Raw genomic sequence first — 14,088 nt, 5'->3', positions numbered from 1 at the left:
GTTGTCACTTTATATGCTTGTCTCCATATCGTACTCCACGTGGGTGGGGGAGGGTTACTCTTGGTTCCTCCTGCTGTTGGAGCCACAGTCACCATCCCCAGTGGCATCCAGAGCGCCCTGATCTGCTTCCCCTGCATGCTCATTCCTCAGGATGTCCCCCTGTGTGAAGGAAGCTTGACTTAAGATCACTCTGGTGATTTCCTGGGCTCTGCTCTAACAAGGCTCATAGGAGTATCTTTACTTCCATGTCATCAGATGCATAATTTAGACAACATTTCAGAACTCACTAAGAAGCCACTGTACATCCTTTATATTGGCATGCATTACTTTAAATTTGCACATCAGCATCAGACATACACATTTCTGGGCAGTAAGGAATAGTAATGGGAGGGTGTGGGAAGCTGCATTCATCTATATTCGTGATGTTTTATTTTGTAAAAGTATGAAGTAAAATATGACAAAATGTTGTGATTTGCTAAAATGGAACAATGGGTGCAGAGATGGTTGCTATTTTCCATTTTAGCCTTCAGATTTGAAGCATTTCATATCAAATGGTCTAATGCGATGCAGATTTCAGTTCGGGGTTGTTTATTTCAAAAATCTCATTGTAGCTAGTCCCTTTTTACTCCCGAAATAAAAGAATTGTGGCCACATTAGCAGTTGTTAGATCTACTTTGCAGAGGTATGGAATATAATTAAACTAAACTAACTAACTAACTAACTAACTAAACTCTGTCTCCTTGGAGAACAGTGTTCATGTAAGCTGAAGTCTGAGGAGAGCTGGGAGATTGTTGGTGAATTGTTTCAGTACCATCATGCTGAGTGGCATTGAGACCAGAGGACAGTCGAGGGACAGTTGAGGGACAGTCGAGGACAGTTGAGGACAGTTGAGGACAGTCGAGGACAATCGTCACAGAGAGATTCTCCACAGCCAGTCTGACATTGAGCACTGAAGGACTTGTTTCTCCCACCCTCTACCCCCTGAACTCAAGCACCACATGAAGATCTTGCTGCCAGATGTTGCCCAAGAATTCTACGGTTAAGCCTAATATAGAGGTTAGCTGTTTAGGAATGATTGAAATAAACCATTTTTACAATCCAGTCTAACTAACAGTTCTTGATTTGGGGCACCTGAGGCAGCAGGATCAAAGCTATCCTGGGCAACATAAGTAAAAACCTTTCAGGAAAGATTAAAAGAAGAGAGCTCATGCATGCGTGCATGCATGCGTGCCTGTGCATGTGCGTGTGCTTGTGTGTGTGTGTGTGTGTAAATGAGACATATTAGTTATTTTAATATTATGCCTGCGATTGAGAAAATGAAATCTATGGTAAAAATGTCAGACAATGTAATTGAATTGGGCCTTTCTCTTCAGTCTGCTCTGGATTTTCCTGTCTCTCTTGTTCTAGGCCAGCTTGGCACAAGGCCTCTATTAACTATATCATATTCAGTTAACATTTTGTGTACCAAAGGACCCCCCAAAAACAAAACTTCTCTCTTTCCACATTTAAATAATGGGCACAGACATACTTGTCAAGATTCCTTTTATACTTATTTATATGGCCTGGTCTCCTCACTTGTTATTATTGGATTGCTTTGTATTTGAAAAAGCAAAATTAAAAATTAGAACAAGTCCCATCCTTCCGGCAGTTTGTTTTTAGAATAGCAGCTTTAGGTTTAGCTTTTCCCTGTCTCCAAATATGGTTTATTATTTTCTGCTAACATTTCAATTGTACCAGTATCCTAAGGCTGTTATAAGAGAGGTTTTAGAATTAGAAAGAAATAAAATAGCGCTTTAGACTCTTTCTATGCTTGTGGAATTGGTTATTGTTTCCATCCTGTGTTCTCAGCCTTTGAACCCTGCCTGGAGATAATCTGTTTTATAATATCTAAGGTAGGGATTTAGGATTCCTAGAATTTTAATTTCTTTTTGTATCTTTTGGTGTTTACAGTCTTTTCCAGAGTACTGTCTGACATGTACTGGTGCTCACATTAGAGCAGTACTGTCTCTCATGGTGCAGGCTAGAAGAATAAGTTGAGGGAAAGAAGGGCTGTGCTGCTCTCATGACAGGGATGTCCCCACAAGAGAGCCTCTCTGCTGCTGTTGCTCTTTAGAACATAGCCACAAGGATCCCCTTCCTGATGTACAAGGAGGCTTCAGCCAGAAGGAGACGGCTTTAGCTTCCTGGAGCCCCCTTGCCAAAGGCCATCCCTTCCCATGCCCAGAGCCCGAGTGGCAGGATTATCTTGAATGGTGCTGTTCTGATGGTGACTTCTACCTCTGCAAGTGCAAGACTGACAGCAGGTCCTGTTCTTCCTCTTATTTAACTTCCTCCCTACAATGTAGCCCTTCTACAGATACTGATTCCCCTCCGATAACCTGCTTGCCAGTTAGACCTGTATAGGGACCAATATATGCTCACATTCAACCAAAGCCTTCTAGGGCTCTGTGCTGTGAACAGTGGCCCAGTCCAGAGGGAGATTATGAGGTAATGGGAATAAAAAAAAACATGCCTTGAACATTTTGTTTTGTTTTCTTTCTCTCTATCCAAAAATCTCTGTTAATGTTAATGAATTGAAAGTGATTGAGACTGTTAGATTTGTGAATGTTCTACATTGTTCAGAAAATTGAATTCAGTGTAAAATACTGTAAGCATTTCATGCTAATGGTCTTTAAACTTGCTGTTTTCCTGCTGACTATTATGATCTGATTTGAAGACAGCTGTTTTCTTACTTTTCTGTTGCCGAGATAAAGTAGTCGGATCAAAAGCAACTCGAGGAAGAATTTATTTAAGCTCATGGTTGGGGAGGGCTTGCTGTCCACGATGGCAGGGAGGCGGGGTGGCAGGAGCAGGACGCCCAGAGATAGCTTCCCAGCTGCCTCTGGGATAAAGGGAGTAAGTAGGTGCATGAGGCTATAAACATTCAAAGTCTGCCCTCAGTGATGTAAGTTCTTAAAAAGAACCCTTTAAAAATTCAATAATCTCTCCGAACGGTGCTTTAATGAACCACCAAATGTTTGGACACACGAGTGTATGGCAGTGGTTCTCAGTTAATGAGTACTGCAAGCCTTTAATGCATATCCTTATGTTACTGTGACCCCCCCCCAAACATAAAATTAGTTTTCTTGCTACTTCATAACTATAAATTTGATACTCTTAAGAACTGTAATGCAAATATCTGGTATACAGAATATTTGACATGCTACCCACAAACGGGTTGTGACCCACAGGCTGAGAGCCAGTGGCCTATGATAATGGATTTCTCATCTATACCATTTTAGTAGTTTTCAGAGTATTCCTAGACAGTGAAGTAGCATCATGCATTGCACGAAGCAGAGTTCACTTGAGTATGTTCATTGTAGCTTGGCTCTAATCCACAGCAGGATGTATTTTACAATAAAAAATGTCTACTATGTTTAGCCTTCCTGAGGCTTGGGGTTGCTGTGCAGTGGAGGTGTGAACTGCCTGGCATTATGCCAGCACAGTGCTAAATGGGCATAGGACATCACCACGAGACTCAGCAGCATCCAGAGATTTTCTGTCACTCCCTCTCTTTTGGGAATAAAGTTATAAGCACTTCATTATTTGGAATTTCTCCTTCCTCCTTATTTTCATTGTTTATATCCTGTTGCCTTATCTTCAAGGTCACCTCTCTTTTTCTGAAAGAGCAACTTTGCTACTTATACTGTCCTGTACATTTTTGATCACGTATCATCATGATGTAAGGAGACTCTTCCTAAATATCTTCCAAGTGTCTACTTAACATATACAGCCTTTGCTTAAACTTTTGGACCTATTGAAATCACTATAACATGTCGTTTATTGTTTTTGTTTTCCAGTTGTGTCATTTGTCATTTCTTGGTCAGTTGCTATTTATTTCTATCTACGTATTTTTCTTATTTGAATACCGGTGATTATTTGTGTAACACCAGCATTGCTTATTTCACTGTGTTTTAATCCCAGTTTTGGCATTACTCCAAAATACTCTAATCCATTTATGATCTTTATTTTACTCTTTCTTTGGCAGGACTGGGATACTGTTTAGAATGTGACTGTTTTCCTCCATACTGATGCAGGGACTTTCTGGCCTTATGATAGATAGACAGCCAGTGTGCATCATGAGTCTTTCCACTTGGCTTCCAGGACCTGGAACCATTCTTGGTCCTGTGGGAGCATCATTCTCAGTTATTCTTGGTGAGTCTCTGTCTGCAGATGGATTATCTGTATCTGTATCTGTATCTGTATCTGTATCTGTATCTGTATCTGTATCTGTATCTGTAACTGTAACTGTATCTGTATCTGTATCTGTATCTGTATCTGTATCTGTATCTGTATCTGTATCTGTATCTGTATCTGTATGTATATGTATAGGTACACAGAGTAGTTAGCATTCCATGGAGGGTGGTCCTTTGTAGAGCCTCAGAGCATGCTCAGTCTGTCTCCCTTTCCCGCTCACTCTGACCCATACACTCCAGCCTCCATAAATTGGTCAGACTTCCAGCTCTGTCTTTTTAACTCCAGGAGATTGCTGTGCTATTCCTGCCTTCTTTTTTCCTCCTGGTGATAGGTGTTCCTGCTTAACTTAACTCCATAGCAGCCTGAACTCCATTTCCTTCACCTGTAAAAGGGGAATAATAATTGTTGTGTTTTGTGGTTGCTAGCTTGATAGAGTATAGCAGTATATGAGAGAAGACATGTCAAATATGTACACAGTACCTAATATGTACAAACTCCACAACAAATTCCATTTACCTTGGGACCCAGCTTAGAAGTGTTCACTTCCCAGTTTGTAAGGATGTGAAGGACTCTAGGACCTTACTACCATTGCCTTCAGTTAAAACCACCTATGGAGCCTGCTAGTGGCCAGGCTCCGTGTTGTGTCCTTTGCATGCTTTCCTTAGTAAACTGTCATAAAACTATTTTTTAGATGTGTTGAGGTACCAAGATGGTAAGGAGTACACACAGCGTAGCTAGGGTCTGATAGGTCTGTGGTAGCTCTCAGCAGAGATGGTGCCCAGTTGTCATCTTTTTCATCAGATTTGCATTCTGGAGTGCTTTTTCATCAGATTTGCATTCTGGAGTGAATTAATTTCCATTTACCTTGCATTGTGAAGGAGCAGTGGGACTTTACCTCAAAGTAGGGTGCAGTTTAGTAAACAGCCATGCGGAGAGAGTCACCTGTCCTAGCACCTCTGACTACATTCTCAGTGTTCATAATGCTGGTGGCCATTTCTCTCTGCATGGTGAGTTGGAGAAATAAATGGGTTCCTAGGAAGAGGACACTCAGGATGATTCCCTTAAACACTGCTTCCCAACACAAAGGAGACCACAGCTGTGGCGTCAGTCATGCCATCACTAGTGGTGGGGAGTTGCTGGCCTTTAGTTTTTCTCTTGTTCTGTACATGTATTAGCAGAAGGTCACTGTGACCCACACACAACTAGGATCTGGTGTGTACTTGGATAGCCCTCCACAAAAGGACTTTCTGAGGTGGCTGTTTGCCTTGGCTTTGTTAGCAATGATTTTGTTCCACTTAGCAGTCTGCAGTACTGGACTCCCTAGCAAGTGGCGATGTGACCGTGGAGGATGCACGTGGTATACTAAATAGCTACAGTGGGGAAATTGGCAGGTTTGTGAGGCCTTAGGTGGTGATGAAGGCTATGCCATGGATGAGTTTTTGTTGCTTTGGAAATGGAATTTACACTCTTATTCCCACAAGGATGCTTCAGTGATTAAATGTGCCTTCTCTTCCTCATAACCTCTAGCAAGCACATTTGCTAGTTCTGGAAGGCATTCTTCCTTGTCTAGGGGAGAGGCAAGGGCTGCATGGAGATAACTAGTGTCTGGGAGGGCAGCAGCAGCCTGAGCAGCCTGTACACGCTGGCTGGATCACCTGCCTCAGGTGGCTCAGGCACGTGGTCTTTTATTAGCAGCTCTTGAGATCTTCGTCTGGGTCCAGCACTCCTGTTTACACCACTGTTAATTAGTAATATTTCTAGGCTTCTGTGTAAAGCATTGAGATAATGTTAGTGTAAACTATTACATAACGTCTGTGGAGGACAACTCGGCAGTGGTATTCCAGTTATAGAAGTACTTGTTCTTGGGCCCCAGAGGGCGTTTGGTTATAGCATTGCTTGACTATCTTCTATGCGCTAAGCACATTACCCGTCAGGGCTTCGGTGAACACTGGATGGTCAAGTGCAGTACTTTGGAGGAATGCGGAAGGAAATGAGTGAGAATCTGCCTTCACCCAGAGAGGCCCCAGACAAGCCTGGGGTGAAGACAGCATATGTAAGTGATTGGGTTTGGATTCCGTTTTTTTATCTAAGGAAATAAGGAAGTAGAAATGCATAATTGTATTTGCTTACACCTGGCAGTTCAAAGAAATTATGTTTCCTGTAAGGATTCAGGAGAGCAAAAGAGACAGAGATGTGAGGGAGGCGCCTCACTGAAGGCTTGCTCTGTAGTTGGATTTATCTTCCTAGAGTGTTTTGATTCTGACCTCTGTCAATGTATTATGTAACCCCCTCCCCCCAAAAAAGATTAAAAAAAAAAAAACCAAGAAAGTTGTTAAAATAGAACACTGCTGAGAAGTCTGACAAGCATGGGCCGCATGCTCATTATTATGTCCTCTGGTCAAGGACTATGGACTTCCTGTGAAGTGGGGGAAATGAGTTGTCAGGTGCCTTTGCCAGTGGGGCTGAGTTATTTCCCCGGCTACAGTGCAGTTTTCTAGCATACTGTTAATTTAAAAAATATGATTTTATTACATTTATTTATTTATTTGGTTGGAGGTGCATATGTGCAGGCCAGAGCATCATCACCTTCCATTGTGGAGGTCCTGAGGATCAAACTCAGGTCACTGGGTTTGGTGACCAGTGTCTCTACCTGCTGAGACTTTTTGCCAACCTAGTGCCACATTTTTAGGAACTTATTTCCAGCAAGAGTCCATGCTCTGTCTTGTTCTTCCTTCACGCTGGTGGATGACATCCACATGTATTCAGAAAGCAACTAGAACTACTGCTTTAAACTGTTGCTTGTAACTCTGTGTACCTGGTTCCCCCTGAGCAAAGAACTATTGGAAAAACTAATGCCATAAACAGAGATTAATAGCATGTGCATAGTTAGCTTTAAAAATTATTTACTCCAGTAGAGGGTGGCCATAGAAGGGTTTAGACAATTCTTGCTATAGGCTCTGGTTTGGGCTGTCTTCTCATTTAGATTCTACTGCTTGTGGAAGGGTTTCTCATGGCAGAGTCCCATTTTAAATATGGTTGGTCTAGGAACCAGCAGCAGAATCTGTTTAGTTTGCTCAGGGAACTTGAATGTGGTTATTTATGAAGTATGGGATCTATTGTGGATTTGGAATGGAAAGACCATTGTACTGATACATGTGTCTGTCAAAGTTCAAGAAACTCCAACTTTTTATTTTTATTTTTTTATTTTTTTTCTTGCATTCGTATTGAGTGTGTCCAAGCAATGATTGTCATGGCTCTGGAGAATTGAAGATTCTGGGTAACAGTTAAAATATCTTTTTGTTTTTAAATTTTCTATATTCCTTGTTTATATTCCATATGATTTTCCCTTTCCCAATTCCCCCCTCCCCATAAGTCCCATAAGCCCTTTTCCCTCTGCCCATTCCCCAATTAACCCCCTCCCACTTTTCTTCCCTGGTACTCCCCTACATTGTTGCATCAAGCCTTTCCAGAACCAGGGCCCTCTCCTTCCATCTTCTTGGGAATGATTTGATATGTGAGTTGTGACTTGGTATTCAGAGCTTCTGGGCTAATATCCACTTATCAGTGACTGCATTCCATGTGTGTTCTTTTGTGAATGAGTTAACCTCACTTAGGATGATATTTTCCAGTTCCAACAATTTGCCTAAGAATTTCATGAATTCATTATTTTTAATTGCTAAGTAGTATTCCATTGTGTAAATATAACACATTTTCTGTATCCATTCCTCCATTGAGGGACATCTGGGTTCTTTCCAGCTTGTGGCTATTATAAATAAGGCTGCTATGAACATAGTGGAGCATGTGTCCTTATTGCATGCTGGAGAACCCTCTGGGTATATGCCCAGGAGTGATATTGCAAGGTCCTTCGGAAGTATCATGTCAAGTTTTCTAAGGAACCACCGGACTGATTTCCAGAATGGTTGTACCAACTTGCATTCCCACTAGCAGTGGAGGAGTGTTCCTCTTTCTCCACATTCTCACCTATATCTGCTGTCTCTTGATTTTTTAATCTTAGCCATTCTGACTGGTTTGAGGTGAAATCTCAGGGTTGTTTTGATTTGCATTTCCCTAGTGACTAATGATGTTGAACATTTCTTAAGGCATTTCTCAGCCATTCAAAGTTCTTCAGGTGAAAATTTTTTGTTTAGCTCTGCGTCCCATTTTTTAATAGGGTTATTTGGTACTCTGGAGTCTAACTTCTTGAGTTCTTTGTATATATTGGATATTAGCCCTCTATTCGATGTAGGCTTGGTGAAGCTCTTTTCCCAATTTGTCGGTTGCCATTTTGACTGCTTGACCATGTCCTTTGCCTTACAGAAACTGTAATTTTATGAGGTCTCATTTGTAGATTCTTGACTTCAGAGCATAAGCTATTGGTGTTCTGTTCAGGAACTTTCCCCCATGCCCATGCCCTCAAGGGTCTTCCCCAGTTTCTTTTCTATTAGTTTCAGTGTGTCTGGCTTTATGTGGAGGTCCTTGATCCACTTGGAGTTGAGCTTAGTACAAGGAGATAAGAATGGATCAATTCTCATTCTTCTGCATGCTGACCTCCAATTGAACCAGCACCATTTGTTTAAAAGGCTATCTTTTTTCCAGTGGATGGTTTCAGCTCCTTTGTTGAAGATCAAATGACCATAGGTGTGTGGGTTCATTTCTGGGTCTTCAATCCTATTCCACTGATCTAAATGCCTGTCACTGTACCAATACCATGCAGTTTTTAACACTATTGCTCTGTAGTACTGCTTGAGGTCTGGGATACTGATTCCCCAAGATGTTCTTTTACTGTTGAGAATAGTTTTTGCTATCCTGGGTTATTTGTTATTCCAGATGAATTTGATCATTGCTCTTTCTAAATCTATGAAGAACTGAGTTGGGATTTTGATGGGGATTACATTGAATCTGTATACTGTTTTTGGCTAGATGGCCATTTTTACTATATTAATCCTGCCAATCCACGAGCATGGAAGATTTTTCCATTTTCTGAGGTCTTCTTAGATTTCCTTCTTTAGAGATCTGAAGTTCTTGTCATACAGATCTTTCACTTGTTTGGTTAGAGTCACACCAAGATATTTTATATTGTTTGTGGCTATTGTGATGGGTGTCATTTCCCTAACTTGTTTCTCAGCCTGATTATCTTTTGAGTATAGGAAGGCTACTGATTTGCTTGAGTTGATTTTATAACCAGCCACTTTGCTGAAGTTGTTTATTAGCTGTAGTTCTCTGGAGTTTTTTGGGTCACTTAAGTAGACTATCATATCATCTGCAAATAGTGATAGTCTGACTTCTTCCTTTCCTATTTGTATCCCTTTCACCTCCTTATGTTGTCTAATTGCTCTAGCTAGAACTTCAAGTACTATCTTGAAAAGATATGGAGAGAGAGGGCAGCCTTGTCTAGTACCTCATTTTAGTGGGATTGCTTCAAGATTCTCTCCATTTAGTTTGATGTTGGTTAACTCTTTGCTGTATATTGCTTTAACTATATTTAGGTGTGGCCTTGAACTCCTGTTTTTTCCAAGACTTTTAGCATGAAAGGATGCTGAATTTTGTCAAATGCCTTTTCAGCATCTAATGAAATGATCATGTGTTTTTTTTTCTTTGAGTTTGTTTAAGTAGTGGATTGTACTGATGGATTTCCATATATTGAACTATCCCTGTATCCCTGGGATGAAGCCTACTTGATCATGGTGGATGATTGTTTTGATGTGTTCTTGGATTCAGTTGGCAAGAATTTTATTGAGTATTTTTGCATCGATATTCATAAGGGAAATTGGCCTGAAGTTCTCTTTCTTGTTGGATCTTTGTGTGGTTTTGCTATCAGCGAAATTGTGACTTTGTAGAACCAGTTGGGTAGTGTTCCTTCTATTTCTATTTTGTGGAATAGTTTGAAGAGTATTGGAGTTAGGTCTTCTTTGAAGGACTGATAGAATTCTGCACTAAAGCCATCTGGTCCTGTGCTTTTTTTGGACAGAAGGCTATCAATGAACCCTTCTATTTCTTTAGGGGTTATGGGTCTGTTTAGATGATCCATTTGATCCTGATTTAATTTTGGTATTTGGTATCTGTCTAGGAAACTGTCCATTTCCTCCAGATTCTCCAGTTGTGTTGAGTATAGGGTTTTGTAGTAGGATCTGAAAGTTTTTTGAATTTCCTCAGTTTCTGTTGTTATATCTCCCTTTTCATTTTTAATTTTGTTAATCTGTATACTGTCTCTGTGCCCTTTGGTTATTCTGGCTAAGGGTTTATCTATCTTGTTGATTTTCTCCAAGAACCAGCTCCTGGTTTTGTTGATTCTTTGTATGGTTCTCTTTGTTTGTACTTGATTGATTTCTGCCCTGAGTTTGATGATTTCCTGTCTTCTACTCCTCCTGGGTGAAATAGCTTCTTTTTGTTCCAGGGCTTTCAGATGTGCTGTTAAGCTGCTAGTGTATGCTCTCTCCAGCTTCTTTTTGGAGGCACTCAGGGCTATGAATTTTCCTCTTAGCACTGCTTTCATTGTGTCCCATAAATTTGGGTATGTTGTGCCTTCATTTTCATTAAAATCTAAAAAAGTCTTTGATTTCTTTCTTTATTTTTTCCTTAATGTATTATTGAGTACTGTTCAGCTACCATGTGTGTGTGGGCTTACTGTTGTTTTTGTTGCTATTGAAGACCACTCTTACTCCATAGTGATCTGATAGGAGGCATGGGATTAGTTCAATTTTCTTATATTTTTTGAGGTCTGTCTTGTGACCAATTATATGGTTGATTTTGGAGAAGGTATCATGAGGTGCTGAGAAAAAAGTATATTCTTTTGCTTTAGGATGGAATGTTCTATATATGTGTGTGTATGTATATATATATATATATATATATATATATATATATATATATATATATATATATATATATATGTTAAATCCAATTGGTCCAAAGCTTCAATTAGTTTCACTGTGTTCCTGTTTAGTTTCTGTTTTCCTGATTGGTCATTGAGGACAGTGGAGTGTTGAAGTCACCTACAATTATTGTGTTAGGTGCAATGTGTGCTTTGACCTTTAGTGCCCTTTCATTTGGAGCATATATTTTCAGAATAGATAGTTCTTCTTGGTGGATTTTTCCTTTGACCAGCAAGAAGTGTCTCTTTTGATGATTTTAGGTTGAAAGTCAGTTTTATCTGATATTAGAATGGCTACTCCAACTTGTTTCCTGAGACCATTTGCTTGTAAATTGTTTTCCAGCCTTCATCTCTGAGGTAGTGTTTGACACTGAGGTGTATTTCCTGTATGTAGCAAAATGTAGGGTCCTGTTTATATATCCAGTCAGTTAGTCTATGTCTTTTTATTGGGGAATTGAGTCCATTAATGTTAAGAGATATTAAGGAATAGTGATTATTACTTCCTGTTATTTTTATATTTGAGTGGTTATCTTATTTTGGGTTTTATGGAAGAAGGTTACTATCTTGCTTTTTCCAGGGTGTAGTTTTCCTCCTTGTATTGGCATTTTCCACCTATTATCCTTTGTAGGGCTGGTTTTTGGAAATATATTGTGTAAATTTGTTTTTATTATGGAATATCTTGGTTTCTCCAACTATGGTGATTGAGAGTTTTGCTGGGTATAGTAGTCTTGGCTGGCATTTGTGTTCTCTTAGAGTCTGTATGAGATCTGCCCAGGATCTTCTAGCTTTCTAGGTCTTCCTTTATATGTTACTTGGCCTTTTTCTCTTACTGCTTTTAATATTCAGTCTTTGTTTAGTATCTTTGGGGTTTTGATCATTATGTGATGGGAGATATTTTTGTTCTGGTCCAATCTGTTTGGAGTTCTATAGGTTTCTTATATATTCATGGGCATCTCTTTCTTTAGGTTAGGGAATTTTGTTGCAGATATTTGCTGGCCCTTTAAGTTGTAAATCTTCACTCTCATCTGTACCTATAATCCTTAGGTTTGGTTTTCTCATTGTGTCCTGGATTTCCTGGACGTTTTGGATTACAAGATTTTTTGCATTTTTCATTTTCTTTGACTGTTGAGTCAGTGGTTTCTATCGTATCATTGGCATCTGAGATTCTCCTATGTCTTGTGTTCTGTTGTTGATATTTTCATCTATGGCCCCTGATTTCTTCCCAAGGTTTATCTTCAAAGTTGTCTCCCTATGTGATTTTTTAGTTGTTTCTACTTGTTTTTAGTTCCTGGATGGTTTTGCTTAGTTCCTTCACTTGTTGTGTTTTCCAGTAATTCTTTAAGAGATTTTTGTGTTTCCTCTTTCATAACTTCTGTCTTTTGACCTAAGTTTTCCTGTATTTCTTTGAATGATTTTTGTATTTCCTCTTCATTGGCTTCTATCTGTTGCCTCGTATTCTCCTGAATTTCTTTAAATGATTTTTGTGTTTCCCTTGTAAGGGCTTCTACCTTTTGATTCATGTTTTCCTGTATTTCTTTAAGAGATTTATTTATGTCCTTCTTTGTTCCTCTGACAACATCATGACCAGTGATTTTTAAATCCAAATCTTGTTTTTCTGGTGTGTTGGGCTATCCAGGACTTGATGTTGTTGTAGAATTGGGTTCAGATGCTGCCATATTGTCTTGATTTTTGTTAGTGATGTTTCTACATTTGCCTTTTGCCATCTAGTTATGTCTGGTGTTAGTTCGTCCTGTTATCACTGGCTGGTGCTTGAACCTCCTTTGAGCCTGTATGGCTATTTCCTTACCACTGGATAACTAGGTTTCCCCTGGCACAGATTGCTGATGTGCTGCCCTACTCTTGGGTGCCATTGGAGCCATGGTGTGCCAAGCAATGTTATACTTGGGTTGTCTACCTGGTGCTACCTGTCTGTTCCTTCAGGGAGCGAAGATGGCAGATGCTGCTGGGATCTTTTTTAAGTGCCCATCACTCTGCAGGGCAAATGTCCCTTGACAGGGCAGGCACACAGAGGGCCCACAGAGCTGCCCAGGCCCTGGGTGCAGGCAGAGGCCTGACGGACTGTATCCCAAGTGATGTTAGACTAGGGATATCTCTCTGTACCTGGCACTGCCTTTCTGGTCCATCCGGGAACAAAGATTGAAACTCCCCACTTTTCATGTGAGGCAAAGGAAGATGGAAAGTGGTCCACACATGATGCACTGTATCTCTGTCTCTAGTTGGTCTTGCTAGGAATGTAGCAGTTGGAAGGCGGGTACCTGGGTGGGTTAAGGCGTATCCTTAACCTAGGATTCCTAGTTTCCTGGGGCAATAGGGTAGGTAATGTGTGTGGCCTCTCAGAGGTGAGAAAGAAGTGGAGCGATTGTAGTCCTTTTCCCATTGACTCATCACTGGCCAAGAGGGATTTCTGTTCACAGTTCTATAGGTGCTAACCTCAAGGGCTTTTCTATGCACACTACCCCACTCCTTGTAGTTGTGTCTGTACCTAATCAGAGGAGCTTGTGTCCTGAGAGAGCTAAGCTTCCTATTGTGTCTCTCCTTAGGACCTACACATAAGACAACAATAAAATAGCTGTGTTCACACAACATGGACATGTGGCAGCTGGGCCCACAAGGGTGACTTACCTGACCTTTGAAATTAGGGGCTTGAACTCATGTCTGTGTTTATTTAGAAATAGTCTTTCTCTGGGTGACCCTGGGCTGAAAGTTCAGGGGTGGTTTTTGGACAGTTGCACTTATACACAAAGGTCTGAAGCTGATTTGAAAATCCCCGTGCTTTATTTATAAATGTAAATTATGATGACTCTTTGCTGAGTGAAAAGACAGAAGAAAGCAAAAAAACCTGTGCACGATTTTGCAGTAGTCATATTACAGTATATGTTAATTTCTTTCAAGCACTTCAGTAACATGGTGACTATTAAATCTGTGTGATCTTGACATTCTTAGCCCCAAATATGTCATTT

At 40.3% G+C, this 14,088-nt stretch overlaps 1 protein-coding gene across 5 annotated transcripts in view; it reads left to right on the top strand.

The window, feature by feature from the left end:
- Fars2 (phenylalanyl-tRNA synthetase 2, mitochondrial) overlaps positions 1–14,088 on the top strand; it is a 481,251-nt gene that overhangs the window by 118,360 nt on the left and 348,803 nt on the right. The window lies entirely within an intron of this gene.

This window comes from Apodemus sylvaticus, chromosome 14 (assembly GCF_947179515.1).
Source record: "Apodemus sylvaticus chromosome 14, mApoSyl1.1, whole genome shotgun sequence".
In the NCBI taxonomy this organism is placed as follows: Eukaryota; Metazoa; Chordata; class Mammalia; order Rodentia; family Muridae; genus Apodemus; species Apodemus sylvaticus.
This window is presented reverse-complemented; position numbering and strand designations above follow the sequence as displayed.